General features: G+C 37.7%; 1 pseudogene; it reads right to left on the bottom strand.

Annotated features, from left to right (window-relative positions):
• Positions 1–206: 206 nt before the first annotated feature.
• LOC131837944 (heterogeneous nuclear ribonucleoprotein A1-like) lies at positions 207–9,210 on the bottom strand (annotated as a pseudogene).
• Positions 9,211–13,197: the final 3,987 nt, after the last annotated feature.

The following is a 13,197-nucleotide window of genomic DNA, read 5'->3' as shown; positions in this document are numbered from 1 at the left end:
TCTTGAGAAGTCAATTGTTAATCTAACTGTAATTCTCTGGAATTAATTTGTCTTTTATTTCTTTTTTTTTTAAGATTTTATTTATTTATTTGACAGACAGAGATCACAAGCAGACAGAGAGGCAGGCAGAGAGAGTGGGAAGCAGGCTCCCCGCCAAACAGAGAGACCAATGCGGGGCTCGATCCCAGGACCCTGAGACCACGACCAGAGCCAAAGGCAGAGGCTTTAACCCACTGAGCCACCCAGGTGCCCCTGTCTTTTTTTTTCCTCTCTCTCTCACTGTTTTTAATGTTTATCTTTTTTGATTTTTAGTAATTTTATTATGATGTGACGAAGTGTGACTTTCTTATTATTTATCATACTTGGGATTTATTTATAGAACTTCTAGCATTTGTAGTTGATATACTTTTTCAGTTTGGAACACTTCCTTTTTTTTTAAGATTTTATTTATTTATTTGACAGACAGAGATCACAAGCAGGCAGAGAGGCAGGCAGAGAGAGAGAGGAGGAAGCAGGCTCCCTGCTGAGCAGAGAGCCAGATGCAGGGCTCAATCCCAGGACCCTGGGATCATGACCTGAGCCAAAGGCAGAGACTTTAACCCACTGAGCCACTCAGGCACCCCAGTTAGGAACATTTTTTTCCATTATCTTACACATTGCCCTATTTTCTCATATATTACCTCATTCTCTCTCTCTTCTCTGTAGCTCCATATACATGTATCTTATCCTTCTCATTCTATGCATTATGTATTGCATACTCTCTTTTTTCTTTATTCTGTCTGTGCCATACTGAATATATTTTCTTCTTACCTACCTTATAAATCATTAGTATACTCAATACTGACTGATCTCCTTCGAACTTACTCATTAAAATCTTAGTTTCAGCCACTGAGCCTTCTAGAACTTCCATTTAGATTTTTTATATCTTCCAGAAATATTATGCCAAAGTTCTCGATCTTATCTTTAATCTCCATAAATATTTTAAGTTCATTTATTTTAAGTTATATGTCTGGATGTGTTTCTACTCTCTCTAGTTTTTGTCTCTCCATTTTGTTTAATTTTTTTTCTATTGAGAACAGGATGTTATTATGAAAATTAGAGAAGCAATTTATGGCTCTGGCTTGTATTCTCTTCCTCTAGAGAAAAATTCCACTAGCTTCTGTCAGACAGCCATGGGCATTTGCAGTAATGGATCATTCTCATGTAATTCCAGGGGCTGAGATGAAGTTAGGCTTCAACCCTTATGAAGTTGGTCTGCTTTCAATCCACTTTTATTTCAGGGTACTGTCCTTTAAGGCTCCAACACACCCCCTTGGTTGTCCCTGAATTCCATTTTCCCCACTTATTTCAGGAAACTGTCAGAATAACTTTTCACATTCTCAACCACCTCTTCAAGATGCCCTTATGGGAATAACAGACCCCCAAATGCTGAGCTAATTTTTCTAGATTTTCCTTTCTTTGGGATGATGGTTCCAAAATTCTTCACCACTTTCTTAGTTTTAAAATAGTTTCAAAGCACATATTAAAAATACGCTCATCACATTGCCCAATTTTAAGCTATATTATAAAGCCACGATCACCAAAACAGCATGATACTGGCACAAAAACAGACACATAGATCAATGGAACAGAAGAGAGCCCAGATATGGACCCTCAACTCTATGGTCAACTAATCTTTGACAAAGCAGGATAAAGTATCCAATGGAAAAAAATAAATAAATGGAAATAAACGGTGCTGGAAAAATTGGACAGCTATATACAGAAGAGTGAAACTTGACCATTCTCTTACACCATACACAAAGATAAACTAAATGGACGAAAGACCTCAGTGTGAGACAGAAATCCACCAAAATCCTAGAGGAGAACACAGGTGGAAACCTCTCCAACATCGACCACAGCAATTTCTTTCAAGACAAGCCTCCAAAGGCAAGGGAAACAAAAGTGAGAATGAACTTTTGGGACTTAATATAAAAAGCTTCTGCACAGCAAAGGAAAACAGCCAACAAAACAAAGAGGCAACCCATGGAATGGGAGAAGATATTTGCAAATGACACTACAGGCAAAGGGCTGGTATCCAAGATCTCTTAAGAACTCCTCAAACTCAACACCTAAAAAACAAATCATCAAGTCAAAAAATGGGCTGAAGACATGAACAGACACTTCTCCAAAGAAGACATACAAGTGTCTAATAGACACATGAAAAAATGTTCATCATTATTAGCCATCAGGGAAATTCAAAACCACATTGAGAAGCCACTCTACACCAGTTAGAATGGCAAAAATTGACAAGAAACAACAGATGTTGGATAGGCTTTGGAGAAAGGGGAAACTTTTTACACTGTCGGTGGGAATGCAAGTTGGTGCACCCACTTTAGAACAGTGCGGAGGTTCCTCAAAAAGTTAAAAATCGAACTATCCTATGACCCAGCAATTGCACCACTGGGCATTTACCCCAAAGATACAGATGTAGTGAAAAGAAGGGCCATGTCTACCCCAGTGTTCATAGCAGAAATGTCCACAATAGCTAAACTGTGGAAAGAGCCAAGATGCCCTCCAACAGACAAAGGATGAATACCTAGTTTTTGCATCAACATGGGTGGGACTAGAGGAGATTATGCGAAGTGAAATAAGTCAAGCAGAAAGAGTCAATTATCATATGGTTTCACTTATTTGTGGAACATAAGGAACATAAGGAACATAGCATGGAGGACGTTAGAAGGAAAGGAAAAATGAGGGGGGGCAGAAATTGGAGGGGAGAGATGAAACATGAGAAACTGTGGACTCCGAGAAACAAACAGGGTTTTCGGGGGGCATGGAGGGTTAGGTAGGCCCAGTGATGGGTATTGAGGAGGGCATGTATTGCATGGTTCACTGGGTGTTATATGCAAACAATGAATCTTGAAAGAGTACATCAAAAACAAATGATGTACATTTTTTCATGTGTCTGTTAACCATTTGTATGTCTTCTTTGCAGAAGTGTCTGTTCATGTCCTCTGCCCATTTTTTGACATGATTGTTTTGTGTGTGTTGAGTTTGAGGAGTTCTTTATAGATCTTTGATATCAACCCTTTGTCTGCAGTGTCAGTTGTGATTATCTTCTCCCATTCCATGTGTTGCCTCTTTGTTTTGTTAACTGTTTCCTTTTTTGTGCAGAAGCTTTTGATCTTGATGAAGTCCCAAAAGGTCGTTTTCGCTTTAGTTTCCATTGCCTTTGGAGACATGTCTTAAAAGAAGCTGCTGTGACCAATGTCAAAGAGGTTATTGCCTATGTTCTCCTCTAGTATTTTGATAGATTCCTGACTCACGTTGAGGTCTTTTGTCCATTTCGAGTTTATCTTTGTGTATGGTGTAAGAGAATGGTCAAGTTTCATTCCCCTGTATAGAGCTGTCCAATTTTCCCAGCACCATTTATTGCAGAGACTGTCTTTTTTCCACTGGATATTTTTTCCTGCTTTGTCGAAGATTAGTTGACCATAGAGTTGCAGGTCCATATCTGGGCTCTCTACTCTATTCCACTGGTCTATGTGTCTGTTTTTATGCCAGTACCATGTTGTCTTGGTGATGACAGCTTTGTAGTAAAGCTTGAAATCAGGCAACATGATGCCTCCAGTTTTGTCTTTCTTTTTCAACATTTCCTTAACAATTTGGGGTCTCTTCTGGTTCCATACAAATTTTAGGATTGCTTGTTCCAGCTCTTTGAAAAATGCTGGTGGAATTTTGATTGGTAGCCATCAGGGAGATTCAAATCCAAACCATATTGAGATACCACCTTACACCAGTTAGAATGGCCAAAATGAACAAGACAGGAAACAACAAGTGCTGGAGAAGATGTGGAGAAAGGGGAGCCCTCTTCTACTGTTGGATGGGAATGCAAATTAGTGCAGCTACTTTGGAAAACAGTGTGGGGGTTCCTTAAGAAATTAAAAATAGAGCTTCCCTATGACCCTGCAATGGCACTACTGGGTATTTACCCCAAAGATACAGATGTAGTGAAAAGAAGGGCCATCCGTACCCCAATGTTCATAGCAGCAATGGCCACAGTTGCCAAACTGTGGAAAGAACCAAGATGCCCTTCAACAGACAAATGGATAAAGAAGATGTGGTCCATATATACAATGGAGTATTATGTCTCCTTCAGAAAGGATAAATACCCAACTTTTGTATCAACATGGACAGGACTAGAGATTATGCTGAGTGAAATAAGTCAAGCAGAGAGAGCCAATTATTATATGGTTTCACTTACTTGTGGAGCATAAGGAATAACATGGAGGACACTGGGAATTGGAGAGGAGAAGTGAGTTGGGGGAAATTGGAGGGGGAAATGATCCACGAAAGACTGTGGACTCTGAGAAACAAACTGAGGGTTTTTGGGGGGAGGAGGGTGAGGGGTTGGGAAATGCAAATCAAAACCATAATGAGATACAACCTTACACCTGTCAGAGTGGCTAAAATTAAAAACACAAGAAATAACAAGTATTGGTGAGGATCTGAAGAGAAAGGAACACTTTTGCACTGCTGGTGGGAATGTAAGTTGGTACAGCTACCGTGAAAAGTAGCATGGAGGTTCCTCAAAAGATTAAAAATAGAAATACCATAGGATCCAATAATTCTACTACTGAAGAAAACAAAAACATTAATTCAAAAAGATATTTGTGCCCCTATGTTTATTTTTACAACATGCAAGATATGGAAGCAACCTAAGTGTCCATCAATAGAAAAATGGGTAAGACAGATGTGGTATGCATACATTTATACATGTGTGTATGTATATATATATACACATGTGTGTGTATGAGGGGGGTATATATATATATACACACACACAGCCATTAAAAAAAGGATGAGATCATGCCATTTTAGACAATATGGATGGACCTACAGAGTATTATACTAAGTGAAATAAGTCAGACTAAGAAAGACAGATACCTAAATTTTTTTTGGTTCCAATTTTTAGTATATGTGCTGCTGAAGCGAGCACCCAAATTTGGGGGGGAAGTGAATATTTTTTATTTTTTAATTAACATATAATATATTATTTCTTTCAGGAGTACAGGTCTGTGATTCATCAGTCTTACACAATTCACAGCACTCACCAAAATGAATAAACAAACAAAAAGCAGAATCAGACCTATAAACACAGACAACAAACTAATGGTTGTCAGAGGGAAGAGGTGCCATGGGTCAGGCAAAATGGTTGAAGGAGAAAGGGGGAGGAGATACAGGTTTCCAGTTATGGAATGAGTATGTGACAGCAATAAAAGGCACAGCATAAGGAATACAGTCAATGATACTGTACAAATGGTAGCTATACTTGTACCAAACATAGCATAATGTATAAACGTGTCAAATCACTAATTTGTATGCCTGAACCAAGGTATCAACTACACCCAAATAAAAAGAAAAATAATAAAAAATTTAAAAATATGTTCTTCAGTTTTTTTGCTTTGGCGATGTGTTAGTTCAACCTATCTAATTATTACCAGAAGTGAAAGTGCCTGATAATTTTTAGTCCATGCCTGTTTTATTTATTATTTGGTATTGCTAATTTACATATTTTATAACGCTGATTTCTTTAGTCCTCCTTTGGTTTACTTTACTCTTCTACCTTTTCCTCAAACCCCAATTTTTATCATTTGCTCTTTGCTCCCTAATTTTTATAAATAAATGAATGTTCTAATTACATATTACTATGAACAGAACCATATGCAAAAAATTTGAGGATTTTTTAGCTTATTTTTCTTCCTGATTACTTCCTCTATCTTTGCATTGTACATCAGTTAGAATGCATTTGGATGAAAGTAAAAGGTAACCTAAATAGCCATCGTTTAAATCATAAGAATGTTTAATGATACTCAAAAACTCTGAGAGAGGGCATGAGATGTTGGGTTTGGTTCTGCATTTCCATGATAAGTCAGATTACTGGTTAAATGTGACTGTCATTTTTTTTTCCCTTTCCCTCACAGTCTCATCACAACTTCTGTAGCTTTTAGCATCACATTCTCAGATATCATGTCCAAATTGAGAGAAGAGCAAAGACTATTCCACCAAAAAGTTCCCTTTAGACTCACTGGCTAATTCTGTATCACAGGGCTACCCTTAGTTGCAAGGAAGACTGGGAAACTGAGCATCCAGCCAAGGTAAGTGGAATTTCCTAAATGATTTAGACAATAATAAATCATCCTCTGGTGTTGGGTATCTGACTAAAATTAGAGTTGTTTGTAAGTAAAAGGTAAAATAACCATGAAATAGGTAAGCAATAGTGTCCACCAATGTGGCAAGTTTCTTTCTTCTTAATTTTCTATGTCTTTGATGTAAATTCCAGAATTCTCAATAATATCCTTACCCTGCTCTTTGCTAGAGATTAATAACTTAGATATTTCATTGTGTGCATCTTTTTTGGTAAATATATAAGAATATTTTTACCTACTTTCCCACTTGTGACTAGATTCCTCTTTTTAAAAATTTTTTTTAATTTTTTAATTATTTTCAGCATAACAGTATTCATTATTTTTGCACCACACCCAGTGGTCCATGCAATCCATGCCCTCTATAATACCTACCACTTGGTACCCCAACCTCCCACCCCCAGCCCCTTCAAAACCCTCAGATTGCTTTTCAGCATAGTCTCTCATGGTTCACCTCCCCTTCCAATTTCCCCCAGCTCCCTTCTCCTCTCTATTTCCCCATGATTCCTCTTTATACAACTATTTTTTTTTTCATTTTAAACTTTTATTTATTTATTTATTTATTTTACTTTTTAAATTTTTATTTTATAAACATATATTTTTATCCCCAGGGGTACAGGTCTGTGAATCACCAGGTTTACACACTTCACAGCACTCACCAAAGCACATACCCTCCCCAATGTCCATAATCCCACCCCCTTCTCCCAAACCCCCTCCCCCCAGCAACCCTCAGTTTGTTTTGTGAGATTAAGAGTCACTTATGGTTTGTCTCCCTCCCAATCCCATCTTGTTTCATTTATTCTTCTCCTACCCACTTAAGCCCCCATGCTAAGGTCAGGAACACGGCAGGGATGTCCATTATCACCACTGCTATTCAACATAGTACTAGAGGTCCTAGCCTCAGCAATCAGACAACAAAAGGAAATTAAAGGCATCCAAATCGGCAAAGAAGAAGTCAAATTATCACTCTTCGCAGATGATATGATACTATATGTGGAAAACCCAAAAGACTCCACTCCAAAACTGCTAGAACTGATACAGGAATTCAGTAAAGTGTCAGGATATAAAATCAATGCACAGAAATCAGTTGCATTTCTCTACACCAACAGCAAGACAGAAGAAAGAGAAATTAAGGAGTCAATCCCATTTACAATTGCACCCAAAACCATAAGATACCTAGGAATAAACCTAACCAAAGAGATACAGAATCTATACTCAGAAAACTATAAAGTACTCATGAAAGAAATTGAGGAAGACACAAAGAAATGGAAAAATGTTCCATGCTCCTGGATTGGAAGTATACAACTATTTTTATTCCCTCCTTCAGTTTGATAGATGCTATGAACTGTTAAGAAAGTTCCCTACTAACCCCAGTTTGCAAACGTCTTTATAAATGATAAGTGCTGAATTTTATTGGATATATTTTTGCATCTGTGGAGATAGCATGGTATTTTTCCACTTAAAATTTCAATTAGTAGATTTATTTTTTTAAAGACACATTTATTCAGCATCATGATAAGACTATTACATTTAGCAATGAATAGCATGGGTGTAAAAAAAAAATCTACATTAAAACCCTTTGTTGGAATGCTTTATACTTTCCACAGAACAGAACTTTATACTTTCCACAGAACAGAAATGAAAATAACCTGTTATACAGTTAGTCACAAATACAGTCCTTAAGTTTTTTGCCCATACACATGAATATTGTCTAAAATATGTCTTCTTTGTCACAGCTAGGCCCTGCCACCACTGCTGCTGCCGGAACCACCATAGCCACCTTGGTTTCATGATTTGGCAAAGTATTGGCCTCCACCACCACAGGAGCCAGAGCTTCTGCCTCCAAAATTTCCCCCTTTCATGTGTCCAAAATTTGAGGATTGTTGTAACTGCCAAATCATTATTGCTTCCATCACCTCCAAAGCTGCTTTCACTACCACTGCCATAGCTGCCTCCACCTCCTCTGTTGTTATAGCTGTGATAGCTGCCGCTCCCACCATAGCCACTGCCCTGGTTTCCATAACCCTGTCCACCACTTCCATAACCTCTGCTTCCTCCAGAGTAACCAGGGCCCTCCTCCATAACCACCATCATTACCAAATCCATTAAAGCCTTCCCTACTGCCACCATATCCACCACCACTTCGAGTGCCACCAGCCACCTAGACCACTAAAGTTCCCTCCATGACCAAAGTTGTCATTCCCACCAAAACCACCTCCATGACCACCACCAAAGTTTCCAGAACAACTTCAACCTCTTTGGCTGGATGAAGCACTAGCCATCTCTTTGCTTAGATAGTGCTTTCCTTACTTCACAGTTGTGGCCATTCGCAGTATGGTATTTTTGAATGACAGTCTTGTCTACAGAGTCATGGTCAAGTGTATCAAAAGCAAAGCCTCTCTTTTTGTCACTGCCTCAGTCAGTCATGATCTCAATTACTTCGAAATAATTTCTGTTCAAAATAATGTCTTAGATGTTCTTCAATGTCTTCTTTAATGCCACCAACAAAAATCTTTTTTTAATTATTTATTTATTTGACAGACAGAGATCACAAGTAGTCAGAGAGGTAGGTTGAGACAGAGAGGGGAAAGCAGGCTTCCCACTGAGCGGAGAACCCAATGCGGGACTCAATTCCAGGACCCTGAGATCATGACCAGAGCCAAAGGCAAAGGCTTTAATCCACTGAGACACCCAGGCACCCCAACTAAAATCCTTCGCACAGTTAAGTGGGCACCAGATCTTTGAGAATTTTGACATAGCCCTCTTTGGTTCTCAAACTCTTCAATCCACCTTGTGTGGCCTTGCATTCATGGCTGCATCCACCTCCCCCACAGTGGCATATGTGAACAAACCCAAAGCCTCTGGACCGCTTGGTGTTTGGATCTCCCATTAACACACAGTCCGTAAGTGTTCCCCATTGCTCAAAATGGCTCCTCAGATTCTCATCGGTTGTTTCAAAGCTCAAGCCTCCAATAAAGAGCTTCTGCAGCTATTCAGGCCCTTTGGGAGACTCTGACTGAGACATGATCGTGGCAGGAGGGAAGACTTTAACGATGGTTACTTGGTGGCATCCACAGGTAGAAAGCTCAAATAGTAGATTTAAGTAAAATATTTTTTAAAGTTTGAATCAGAAAACTATTGCATTTATGGTAAATCCAACCACTTTAAAACTAGGGAATGGAGAAGAAATTATTCCTTCTAAATATATTCATATTCATATTCCAACGTTCAAATAAATTAAGTAATTTGCCCAAACTTTTCAACTGGAGATTTAAAGGTAGTGAAGACCAGGATTAAAGTTTATTTAGATCTAAGAAACCCTTCGTGTTGCCTGTTTCAAACACACACACCATTATACATGAAACATATAAGTGAAATATCATATACCTCTTTATCCATCTCTCTCCTCTTCATCTATGTGTGCATCTACACACACACACACACACACACACACACACACACACACACACACATTTGTAACTCATTTGCTCTAGGGAACTCATTTCCTTCGGGAGAAAAAAATGAAGGTGATACTTCATTCCTCCATTGAACTGACAAGAGAAATGCCTTATTTTGATTTTAGATAAATTGGAACGAGGGTCCTGTAACCCTGAAGCATAATGGCATTATGAGGTCAGGCAACTCCTGTTATTGTTGAGAAATAAAGCAGTAGTTCTAAGTTACAGGAAACAAAATTAAGATGATTCCTTTAATTAAATTAATCAGATCCTACAGGTGGCATAGCCATTTTTACCTGAGATAGAAACAAGATGAGATGATCACCAACTCAAGGCACATTAAGAAGGTGTAAGACATGTGGAATTTGGCTGAGCAAATCTAATGGCTGAGAATAAAGCCTGTGGAATTCTTTTTCTCTCCCTATCCCTTTTCCTCTTTTATTCTTCTTTTAATTCAATCTAAAATTAGAGTGATTTAGGAAAAGCTAAGAGTTAAGAGAAAAAATACAAAATTACACCTTGACTTCGTTTTTTTTTTTTAAGATTTTATTTATTTATTTGACAGACAGAGATCACAAGTAGGCAGAGAGGCAGGCAGAGAGAGGAGGAATCAGGCTCCCCGCTGAGCAGAGAGCCTGATGTGGGACTTGATCCCAGGACCCTGGGATCACGACCTGAGCCAAAAAGGCAGAAGCTTTAACCCCACTGAGCCACACAGGCACCCCTTGACTTCCTTTTTAATATCTAAATTTTTCCTTTTTAGCATTGATTCCAAATATACTTTTAAAATGGTATCTGAGTAACTACTGCAACAGGTTTACATTTATTTGTAAATGAAATATGCAAAGCTCAAGGTTAGAGATCTGTGGAGGCATGAGTAAATAAACTAGCTGGTTCAGACCTAATGATTAAGATACCACTGCCTCCTTGTGACAAAATTCCAGAATGACAAGTTATGATTATTGGAAGTTTCTGCCTGTTTGTTTTCAAATCAGAGTCTTCACAGCAATGTCACAGAAGCCATGGTTTGGAGTAGAGATACAATTGTTGAAGATCCCAGAGAAACATGAGAAGAATAGCAATTCTGAACAGAGACATAACTAGAAAAAGCTATCCAGGTTTTTCTTTCAGGTCTCCCAGGAATGGGGACAGAGAGGTCGAAAAAGACTCAAGTAATAAGAAAACCTGGAGTTGAGAGGTTCCAGAATAGCATGCACCAGAGCATGACCATACAGAAAAACTAACACACACTGAAATCAAGTCTATAGTACAGGCATTTCTCTTTCATGTATTATGTAAAATTATGAAATATATATTTATATGTAATTTATAAATAATTTTGTATATACAAATAATGTATTTATAAACAAATTACTCATATATCTATATATATATATTTATAACTTGTAATTCATATATAAATATTTATAAATTTTATAAATTTATAAATTATATATATAATTATATATATAAGTAAACTAAATAATTATTTGACAATCATAGTAACTATTTCAGTGAGTTTTTTGCAACTCAGTTTAGTGAGTTTTGCAGTTAAAAATGGTAATAATAAAAATAATAACATGATTGAGTCTTTACCATGGGCCACAGGCTATTTTAAATATTTTACATCATCTTATTTCTTCTCAAAACATTTATAAATAATGTAAAGATCTTTGCTCATACTATGTCAGCAATTTGTACTCAATAAATGATATTCCAAGTCTGTAAACCTTTATATCTCAGTCAAGTAGGAGGAACACACTGAACTAATCAGTTCAGCCAATAAGGCTTGTTGTCCAGGTCCTGTAGGTTTATAAAGATGAGTAAGAGTCCCTTCCTTTAAGACACTTAGACTGTGTGAAAGAAATCTGTATTAACAGCTATAATACAACATAGTGATTTATACTATAACAGTGTGACAAGACTTCTATGGGAGTTCTGAGAAGGAAAATAAACATTCTTTATCAAATGGTCAGGGAAATCTTCACAGGAAAGACACTATTGACTTTGCTTTGTCTAGATTACCAAGTTTTAGAAACAGAAGAGAAAAAAATCTTCCAGGCAGAAGGAACAGTTTAGTAAGGGAGAGAGATGTGAACTTGTAGTATTTTAGATTAAAAGGATGGACTCTAGAATTAAAACAGCTAAACTCAATTCCCAGCTCTGCTCTTCACCTGCCTTGTAACTCTGGGCAGTCTACTTCTCATTCACCTGTTTCCTTACTTAGAAAATGGATTTGACAATTGTGTGCTATCAGAGCTTGGTTGTGAGAATTAAATGAGACATGCACATAACAGGTAACACATTATATGTTGGGTTATTAATATATTTGCCTCTAAATTTTCATTTGCTGAAAGAGAAAAAGGTAAACCATCTATTAATTGCTAATTTTTTTAAGCAGAATAAACCATGTTAAATATACAATCAACTGTAAGATGCATTCAAATTTCAGAAACACTAAAATATAAAAAATGTGCATCTTTGAATCAAGGAATATACTTTATTGTAATTATGGCAATCAGTCTGCAAAGAATCTTTAATGCTATCCTGAAAATTCAGATTTGAGCCCACTATTAAACTCTTTCCCTTCTTGGTGGTTTCTAGGTATTTTGTTTGTAGTTCTTAAATCACACATTAAGGTTAATGTTAACCTTCTGTTTCATGTGGTCTCTAACATGTCCTCAGCAAATAGTGGACATTCCAAAGAGTATAGAATTAAATGGAATCTGACCAACCTGTGAGAGGTGAAAATCAGGGTCTCATTCTAGAACTCAAAGATGAATAAGCCATAAGATCAGTATAAAATAAATACCAAAAAAAAATGCAGTTTTTGCCTGGACCTAATAGTGTATAGATAGCTCACCTCCTCCCACTGCACGTTTGGTAAACCTACCAAAAAAAAAAAAAAATCAAAACAAACAAATAAAAAAAACCCAACTATATCAGTGGTTACCAAACTTTGCAGTCCATCTGAATTGTGTTAAAACACATTGCTGCCAAGCCCACAAGAGCTTCTGATTCAGTAGATCCAGGGGTGGAGCTCAAGAATTTGACTTGTTAAGCTCTGCAGGCCAGTAATGATGCCTCTGGTCTGAGAACTAGAGGAAATTGAACCTCCAGAGCCTCAGGCAGGGACAATTATTCTGAAAGGCCCTTGGCTCATCTGACTTCTCTCCAGTGGGTTGGGTAAGTAGGCCTCAATGCCCAGAAGCCTATGAGCCTCTCCAGTCAGCTGCCTTCTCTGGCTTTCACTCTTCTTTTTGTTTGGCTTTCTCTACAACCACAATGACATTAAAATATTATCCTGGGGAGAAGCAACTGTGATCCCATTGAGCATTATTAGCCACAGGGCAAGAATGAGAAGTAAGATTCTGCCAGGTATCTCGGGGTCTTGTTACTGCAAACTACACTGGTCTCTTCAGGCTCCAGCAGCTTCTGCCTCCTCTGACAGATCATAGGAAACTTAGCTGAGGAAAATTTGTGGAAGAAGGTCCCCAGTGTCCAACCTCAAGAAAAACTGCTTGGGCAACAATCTTAGCCTCCCTCATTTAAAG

The sequence above is a fragment of the Mustela lutreola genome, chromosome 8 (assembly GCF_030435805.1).
Source record: "Mustela lutreola isolate mMusLut2 chromosome 8, mMusLut2.pri, whole genome shotgun sequence".
Taxonomy (NCBI): domain Eukaryota; kingdom Metazoa; phylum Chordata; class Mammalia; order Carnivora; family Mustelidae; genus Mustela; species Mustela lutreola.
This window is presented reverse-complemented; position numbering and strand designations above follow the sequence as displayed.